The sequence below is a fragment of the Gastrolobium bilobum genome, unplaced genomic scaffold (genome assembly GCF_033153095.1).
Source record: "Gastrolobium bilobum isolate Gb01-03AN ecotype WA unplaced genomic scaffold, APGP_CSIRO_Gbil_v1 utg64461, whole genome shotgun sequence".
Classification (NCBI taxonomy): domain Eukaryota; kingdom Viridiplantae; phylum Streptophyta; class Magnoliopsida; order Fabales; family Fabaceae; genus Gastrolobium; species Gastrolobium bilobum.
In genome coordinates, this window is record NW_026896530.1 from 10,832 (window position 1) to 20,575 (window position 9,744).

The 9,744-nt window shown below is 29.2% G+C and overlaps 1 pseudogene; it reads right to left on the reverse strand.

Moving 5' to 3' along the window:
• Positions 1–2,305: 2,305 nt before the first annotated feature.
• LOC133300281 (cysteine-rich receptor-like protein kinase 10) lies at positions 2,306–5,089 on the reverse strand (annotated as a pseudogene).
• Between the last annotated feature and the right edge of the window lie 4,655 nt (positions 5,090–9,744).

Sequence of the window (9,744 nt, forward strand, 5' to 3'; positions counted from 1 at the left end):
TTAGACGTGATTGGTAACGTGTCAGGTGTTGACACATGTTGATACGTGTCCCATTTTTAAACTCAGAAGCCTCTGAGTTCTGGGTTTGTGATTTAATATTAAAAATAAATCAAGATTTGATGTGTGATTTAAATTAAAAAAATAAATTTTTTTATTTTTATTATAACAATTTTTTGTTTGTGATTTAAATTAAAAATAACAATTATAATTAATAAGAAAAAAAAAATAAAGATTTGATTTGTGATTTAAACTCAAAAATCAATTTGAAATAAATGTATTAATAAAAGAAATAATTAAATAAATATTCTAAATCTCTAAGGAAGAAGGATATTATTTTTGAAATTGATGATTAATGCTATAAGCTTCTGGGTTATTATTCGTGGTCAGAAATTAATGATGGCTAATGCATGTTTTTCAAAAATAAAATTACCTAAATTAGACGTGATTGTCTCTTGATTGAAACCCAATTTAGACGTGATTGGTGACGTGTCAGGTGTTGACACGTGTCCTATTTTTAAACGTAGAAGCCTCTGAGTTCTGGGTTTGTGATTTAATATTAAAAATAAATCAAGATTTGATATGTGATTTAAATTAAAAATAATTTTTTTTATTATAAAATAATTTGGTTTGTTATTTAAATTAAAAATAACAATTATTATTAATAAGAAAAACAAAATAAAGATTTTATTTGTGATTTAAACTCAAAAATAAATTTTGAAATAAATGTATTAGTAAAGGAAATAATTAAATAAATATTCTAAATCTCTAAGGAAGAAGGATTACCTGATTTAAATTTAAATTATATTTTTGATCAATAAAATATATCAAATGAGATGTCATTGTGTAGATCTAGAAAAGTTATATGGAATCAAAAAAAGAATTACCTGATTTGGATACCCGAGTCAAAAGTTATGGCCTAAATTAGGCGTGATCGCCTCTTAAATTTTTTTATAATAATTCTTTTTAGTATAACAAAATTTTGGTTTGTGATTTAAATTAAAAATTATTATTAATATGGAAAACAAAATAAAGATTTGATTTGTGATTTAAATAAATATTCTAAATTTCTAAGGAAGAAGGATATTATTTTTGAAATTAATGATTAATGCTATAAGCTTCTGGGTTATTATTCATGGTCTGAAATTAATGATGGCTTATGAATGTTTTTCAAAAATAAAATTACCTAAATTAGACATGATTGCCTCTTGATTGAAACCCAATTTAGACGTGATTGGTAACGTGTCAGGTGTTGACACATGTTGATACGTGTCCCATTTTTCAACTCAGAAGCCTTTGAGTTCAGGGTTTGTGATTTAATATTAAAAATAAATCAAGATTTGATGTGTGATTTAAATTAAAAAAATAAATTTTTTTATTTTTATTATAAATTTTTTTTGTTTGTGATTTAAATTAAAAAAAACAATTATTATTAATAAGAAAAACAAAATAAAGATTTGATTTGTGATTTAAACTCAAAAATCAATTTGAAATAAATGTATTAATAAAGGAAATAATTAAATAAATATTCTAAATCTCTAAGGAAGAAGGATTACCTGATTTAAATTTAAATTATGTTTGTGATAAATAAAATACATCAAATGAGAAGTCATTGCGTAGATATCGAAAAGTTATGTGGAATCATAAAAAGAATTACCTGATTTGGATACCCGAGTCAAAAGTTATGGCCTTCAAAAGTTTTGTGATTAATGTTTTTTTTTGGAAAAAAATATGACATGTGTCAACCGCTGATGTGTGACGCCTAAATTTATTAAAAAGTATTAAATTAATTTTTTTTGCCCGCCATCTCCTGTTTCAGAAATTGCATTTTGGCATTTTCTTGGATACTTTTTCCATTCTCGGATTTATTTTCCTCGATTGAGAGTTAAGAGTGTGGAATATCAATTCAAAAGTTGGTGACATGAAATGTGGTAGAGGGGAAATTTTTTTTTTATCCGGGAATCTCAATTTTCAAAAATATAATTTTTACATTCAGTTTACAATAATACTTGCAAATTAAAAAATTTGAAAAATTCAATTTCTCGGGAATCTCCAAGAATCCCGCGTACCAAAGGGGGTTTGGATGATATTAAAAGATAGTGTCGCGTAGTCTAATTTGCCATTATATTAATCCATTTTACAACTGAATTGTGGTTTCGAGATTTCCTTTTTTTAATGATAATAATGTTATTATTTGGTCACCTCACTATTAATTTATTCACTCCATTAATTTCATAGCATGAAAGTAGGTGCTTCTAAAAAGAATCAAAATAAAAGAAACTAACAATATGTATATCCATATCCATATATTGTTGTTACATAATAGTTTGATCAGCTTATAGCATATACTGAATTTACAGATATTGATTACAACCATTATCGGGGATATATTTCAGTAATTAAATAATTATTCATAGAGATAGAGCTGGTAGACCGATCAGAATAAAGCTGGTGTCTTAATCTGTCTGGTGAAGGGCTTCCTAGAAAAACAGATGCTGGCTGTCGAGGTAATGCTAAGGTTACTGAATAACTGTTCAACCAAAGTACTACACTCGCCATTGAAGGTCTGTCAGCTGGATTTTCTTGAACGCATAATAAAGCAATATGGATGCATCTCTGAGCTTCATTTCTAGAATACCAACCTCTCAGTTTTGGGTCCAAAATAAGGAAAGGTGTTTGATTCTTCCAATTTTTCCAAGCCTGTGGCAAAACTCAAGTTAGATTACAAAGTTTGAAAGTTCTGGCATCCCTCAACAATCGAAAATATTTGCTCGTAGTTTATAGTTTATACTTACATAGCTCAAAAGGTCATCATAATCATGTGATTGACAATAACTCGTGTTCTTCGTGCCACTAATGATCTCCAAAAGCAAGACTCCGAAGCTGAACACATCGGATTTCACAGATAATTCTCCATACATTGCATATTCAGGAGCCATGTAACCACTGAAAACCAAAAATAACAATCTATATATTCCAGTAAAATAATATGAAAGATTTTCAAAAAAGGAAATAAAGGAAGCATAATAAGAAAGAAATATAAATTTCATTTTGGAAAAAAATTCTTTGGGCTACTCAGGAGCAGTGTTTAAAAATCCGGCCCGGCCATCGACCCGGCCGAGGTCAGGGGTCATGGAGTCACGGGTTCAACCGGGGGGTCAAGGGGTCACTACGCTGATCCGGTTTTATATATTAAAAAAATATAAATATATATATCCTATATGAAAATATTAAAAAATAAACAACCAATTACCAAAGATTCAAAATATACTTAACATAATTCACCAATTATAACCACAAGTCAATATTACACAACCTAATTAAAATATCAAGATACCAAAGTACAAAACTCATATTGTAATGGGTTACTACGTTGACCCAGTTCTATCTCTTTTGAGAAGGTTCATAACAAATTAAGGAAAATTTAAAGGAAGTAAGAATGAGTTTTTGTTTTCCATCGACGACCGTAAGGATTTCATTTGAATGAGTAAAATTCTTACATTTTCTAGAAGATTCAAGGCATCGAGGTGAAGATTGAAGACGTCTAAGTCGTTGGGAGAGAAGAGAGCGATTAGATTTAGTTTTGCAAGCATTTTTATTTTATTTTTTTAATAAAATAATGTTCGGGAGTCACTGAAACCCGGCCGGGTTTTGAGGGTCAGAGGGGTTGATATGCATATAGCGTCCAACTTGTAACCCCAACCCTCAAAGGGGAGGGGTCAGGGTTGACCCGAGTCAACCGGGGAGCGGGGTGAGGTTTTAAAACACTGCTCAGGAGCTCCTTATTACAATCTACAATGGCCTTTATAACTTACTAAGTTCCAACTATCCTTTCTGTTGTAGAGTCAACTTGACTTTGGTCTCCATGGAAAATCTTTGCCATGCCAAAATCTGAAATCTTTGGATTCATTTCGTCATCTAATAGGACATTACTAGCCTTGAGATCGCGATGTATTATTCTAAGACTAGAATCTTCATGGAGGTATTTAACTCCTCCAGCAATCCCAACTATAATTTGGTAACGTGTTGCCCAATCAAGCTCTGCTTGGTTCTCATGATCTACAAATTAGTCAAATTGTAATATTCAAGTTAGCAATAAATTGAGTTCTGTAGAAGAATTAGTTCATACAATAACATTAAAAACCAAACCAGAACAAGAGAGTCCAAAAATTACAAACCACATAGAAAGCGGTCAAGGCTTGAATTGGGGATGAATTCGTAAACAAGTATCCTCTCTGCTCCCTCCAAGCAAAATCCTAAAAGCCTAACTAAATTTCTATGTTGAAGTGCAACAAGTGCAGCCTCGTTCCTGAATTCTATGTCACCCTGCAAGGAGCTTCTGGATAGCCTCTTTGCAGCTATCTCTTGTCCATTAGGAAGGGTACCCTGAAAACATGCATGAGATTAGAATAGCTCCAGTCAGCATAAATTAGCATACGAGCATGACAACATGTTTCCTTATAATTTCTTTTTACCTTATAAACCACACCAAATCCACCTTGGCCTATCTTCTTCTCATTCGAGAACCTATTTGTTGCAGCTTCAATTGTAGCCAAGTCAAAATGCAAAGACTCTTCTTGACAAGTAAAATAATTCCTAGCTGCGGTAAAAAGTAAGTTAAGCAAAATTACTAGCATGCTATTGTTCGTGCTTTGAAATAGATAAATAGTAAGAGCAATAACAATTACTGCTATCTCCCATTTCTAGATCTGCATCATGGTTTTTGTTTCGCCTTCTTCTCCAGCAACAGCAACAGCCTAGAACCAAAAGCGCCACCAAAATAACATTTGGGACAACAATTGCTACAATTGCTACAATCGTTGAAGCACATATGTTTCCTGCCCAAGGTAACCTCTTTTAAGATGTGCAAAAGTGGCAAATGCTTTACAAACTCAAATGAAGAGGAGTGGACACAAAAAGGAACCAACTTCCTCCTCAAAGACCACAAAACAACCTTGACTTGACAATAGATTGATGAAAACTGAGTATTATAAAAAGAATATAATTGAAGAATGAAGACCACAAGAAACTCGATCAAATATATATGTATACCTGAAGAAGGGGAAGGAACTAGTGGTGTCATTGAAGTCATATTGAACAAAAAAGGATACAAGCGCAATAGAAAAGTGGCTATTGGGATTGCACAAAAGAGTAACTTCTCAATTTCAATTAACAAAATAATAATATTCAACTCCTATAATAAGGGTCGTAAGCACCTTTTTATAGACTAATTATAAATGGGTTTACTTTTTCTGCAGTTAATGCAGATAATTTATCTGCAGTAAGCCCAATATGACGTCGTTTTGGGGCGGAAATCATGATATTTTTGTAATTTTAATTTATTTCAGGGTTATAATAGTCTTTATATTTAAATTTTTTAAAATTTCAATACCAAAACGACGTCGTTTTGAAAATAAATGCAGATAATTATCTGCATTAACTGCAGAGAACATTTTTCCCATTATAAATTGATTCAAAATTTAAAATCTAAAATTCTAACAATAATAAAACTTCCTAAAATAAATATAACATTAATTAACATCTAAAAATAAATAAAATATTACAAATAAATAATTCAAAATACTTCTCAAATCTTTAATCTCAGATCACATCAGATATGTTGCTTTCCTTTTCTTTCCAAACAAATCACAATCACATCTGCTGCTATACTGGGACTTGGCATGTAAAATTGACAATCACAATCACAACTTCCTTTTCCTTTTCTTTCCTTTTCTTTCCAAACAAATCACAATCACAATCACAATCATTTCCTTTTCTTACATTTCTTTCCAAACAAAACTTGTCAAATTTCATAACAGAAAAAAATTGATTTATAAATGATTTTTTTATTTTTAATTAATAAAATAAAATTAAGACTTAAAAAAAACGTATTATTTTTTTTATTTTTAGTTAATAAAATAAAATTAAGACTAAAAAAAATGTGTCGGAGCGTTGATCACGTGTCGAAAAAACGTGTCGGAGCGTGTCAAAAAATTGACCACGTGTCCCAAAATGTTGATCGCGTGTCCGTGTCGGACGCGTGTCCGACACGCACATTTTTAAAAAATGAACGAGTCTGTGCTTTAGAGCTTCTATGTTTCATTTTCTTTTTATGCTCATCATAATAGTCATTACCAATGTAACAAATTAAAAAAAGAAAAAGAAAATCAATGAAGTTTAGGAGATTCAGAGCATTGTGCATGCCATTGTCATGCGATCACCAGTAGTGTCTTTTTAGAATTCATTATTTTATATAAATGAGATTAAAAATTGGGTTACTAACCTTTCTCTTTCTCCATAGTTATTTGAAAATCTAACCTTTTCCTTTTAGGCTTTTTATATCCAAAAATCCAATACGCTAGAAGAATTATGCTAAAGGAATCTTCATGTGAGCGGAATCGTGCTGATAAGATGTTGTAAAATTAATAAGAATTAGAAGAAGAATAGAAAAAGAGAGATAAGAAAATGTATTTTTGTTGTGTTGTCACACTACAATGATACCTTATTTATAAGTTCGGGAAACATGAAAGTTACAATAACTGAAATTATTCTCCAACGGTCATAATATCTCCAATAGCCATAACGTCTCCAACAGTTTATTATTTAAGCTTTAATTCCGAAAAATCTTGTTGTCTTTGATTAAATTAATATTTGCCAAAATATTTGGAATATTATAACTTCTTCATTATTTTTCTTTTACATTTTATTTAATGAGAATTTTAAGAGAGAAGGATAAAAGTAAAAAATATAAGTAATATTTTTTAATTATTTAAACGGAGGAATAAATTATAATACTTTTTTTAAAAGCTGTATCTTGAAAAATTCCTTTTATTAAGGTTAGCACCAGAAACACTCTTTAATTTCCTTGGCATGTAAAATTGACGAGACATTGTATGTGAGTATGTAATTGTCTACTATACTTATTGTGGTACAATAAACCAAGTATATTATCAATTTATCAGGCTAGCCTTGTTATTTTGTAAAATCACGAAAGGTTGGGTATTTACATAGGTTAATAAACTAAAAAAAATGTTTTAAATTAATAATTTGAAATAAAATAATTATATTATGCATCAAACTAATTGGTTATATTAATTTTTTAATAGATTTTGTAACTATTTATTGATTATTAATATATATGTATGTATGTAAATAATAAATATATTTTTTTAATATGTATTTGCCATTTTTTGTGCTACATATGGGTAAAAAAATTAATTTATTATTTTTTAAATAAAAAATTGTGAATTTATAGTTGTTTTGGAAATAATTACACATTTATTGTACAATATCACGCCCAAGTTTAGCATCACCAATCACGTCTAAATTGGGCGTCACTCAAAAGGCAATCACAACTAATTTAGGTGCCACTCATCAGGTGTTGATACGTGTCATTTTTTTTCCAATTTAACAATTTAATCGTAAAACTTCTAAAAGCCATAACTTTTGACTCAGGTATCCAAATCAAGTAATTCTTCTTTTGATTCCACATAACTTCTCGAGATCCAAATCATGTAATTCTTTTTTGATTCCATATAACTTTTCTAGATCTACGCAATGACATCTCATTTGATATATTTTATTGATCACAAACATAATTTAAATTTAAATCAGGTAATCCTTCTTCCTTAGAGATTTAGAATATTTATTTAATTATTTCCTTTATTAATACATTTATTTCAAAATTTATTTTTGAGTTTAAATCATAAATCAAATCTTTATTTTTTTTCCTTATTACTAATAATTGTTATTTTTAATTTAAAAAACAAACCAAATTTTTTTATAATAAAAAAATTTATTTTTTTAATTTAAATCACATATCAAATCTTGATTTATTTTTAATATTAAATCACAAACCCAGAACTCAGAGGCTTCTGCGTTTAAAAATGGGACACGTGTCAACATGTGTCAACACCTGACACGTCACCAATCACGTCTAAATTGGGTTTCAATCAAGAGGCAATCACGTCTAATTTAGGTAATTTTATTTTTGAAAAACATGCATAAGCTATCATTAATTTCAGACCACGAATAATAACCCAGAAGCTTATAGCATTAATCATTAATTTCAAAAATAATATCCTTCTTCCTTAGATATTTAGAATATTTATTTAATTATTTCAATAGGTTTTTAAAATTGATTTTTTAGTTTAAATCACAAATCAAATCTTTATTTTATTTTCCTTATTAATAATAATTTTTATTTTTATTTTTAATTTAAATCACAACCAAATTTTTGTTATACTAAATAAAATTATTATAAAAAAATTAAATCATAAACTCAGAACTGAGAGGCTCTGGATTTAATCGCTCTTATAATACTATTCTTGCAAAATTTAAATTGTGTTTATGGGAAATAAAATACGTCAAATGAGATGTCATTGTGTAGATATCGAAAAGTTATGTGGAATCAGAAAAAGAATTACCTGATTTGGATACCCGAATCAAAAGTTTTATGATTAAATTATTTTAATTTTTTTTTAAAAAAAATATGACACGTGTCAACACCTAATGATGGACGCCTAAATTAGGCGTGATTGCCTCTTGAGTGACGCCCAATTTGTGCGTCATTGGTGACGCCCAAATTGGGCGTCATATTGTACAATCAATATGTAATTAATTTATTGAAAAACATTAACTTAATTTTTTTTTTTGCCAGGGATGGCGTCCAAACAAAAAAAAAGTTGATCTGTCACATTGTTTACTAGGATGCGGCTTTTAGACCGTATTAGTTGCTTTTGATCAAATTTATTATTAGAGTGATGCAGAATAAAAACGTGCTTCTTGTGGTACCACATTCATACTTGCACTGATCAGTAACGTGTCGAGTGCAGATACAGACCTTAAAAAAAAAAACACAATATTTGTCATGCCGCCATGACACCAGCCATCAGGAATGCTATTTATCATATTGAGAATTTGGAACTTCACGTGTCACTCGCTTTAATTTACCTGCATGCATAATTATACCTGCATGTTACTTAGCTGTATTCTAGAAAATATGTTGCAGAATTATAATTATTAATATTTATTAACAGTTATAACTCTCTATACTCCTAAATTTTAATTCATTATATCAAGACCTAGCTATAAGGTAATTAAATGTAATATACAATAATTAAAATGTCAGTGGCATTTCAATTTTCTTTTTGTTGAATATTATATTTATGTAACTATAAAACAAATTTTTTTGATTTACATTATTTATTTATAGTATGAATACAAGACCCAAGGTTATTCAAGATATTCTAAAAATTAATAGGTAAAATAATATAGATATTTTCAAGACCCGAGATAAATTAATGAGGTTTATCCTTATCCACGGTGAGGGAAAGTTACAAAGAAAAATAAATTAGTATTTGAATATAATTACACTTAACCAATCGTTTTTGTGTTTGACACACACTGTCCACACGAGGGAAATTTATGTACCCATTTCGGTACATCTTATTTTTAAATAGGAAAATTATTATTATTTATTTACACCCTTCTTATTTTTTATTATTCCCACTAAATCCTAAAAACTTTCCCCATTAGGTAAAAACGTACCTACATCTGATGTACCCAAGGTTTTCTCCCACATTAGAAAGACTACAACGTCTAAATGTGGTAAGTCATGTGTTACGATCACGACAAGTATACCTGTCGTACAAGTAATAAAGACGATAGTAGAGTATCATTCCCACGAGGATTAGTATTTCAAGCACTAATTTACTATTTTTACTTAAGTTGGACAAATCAAATTTA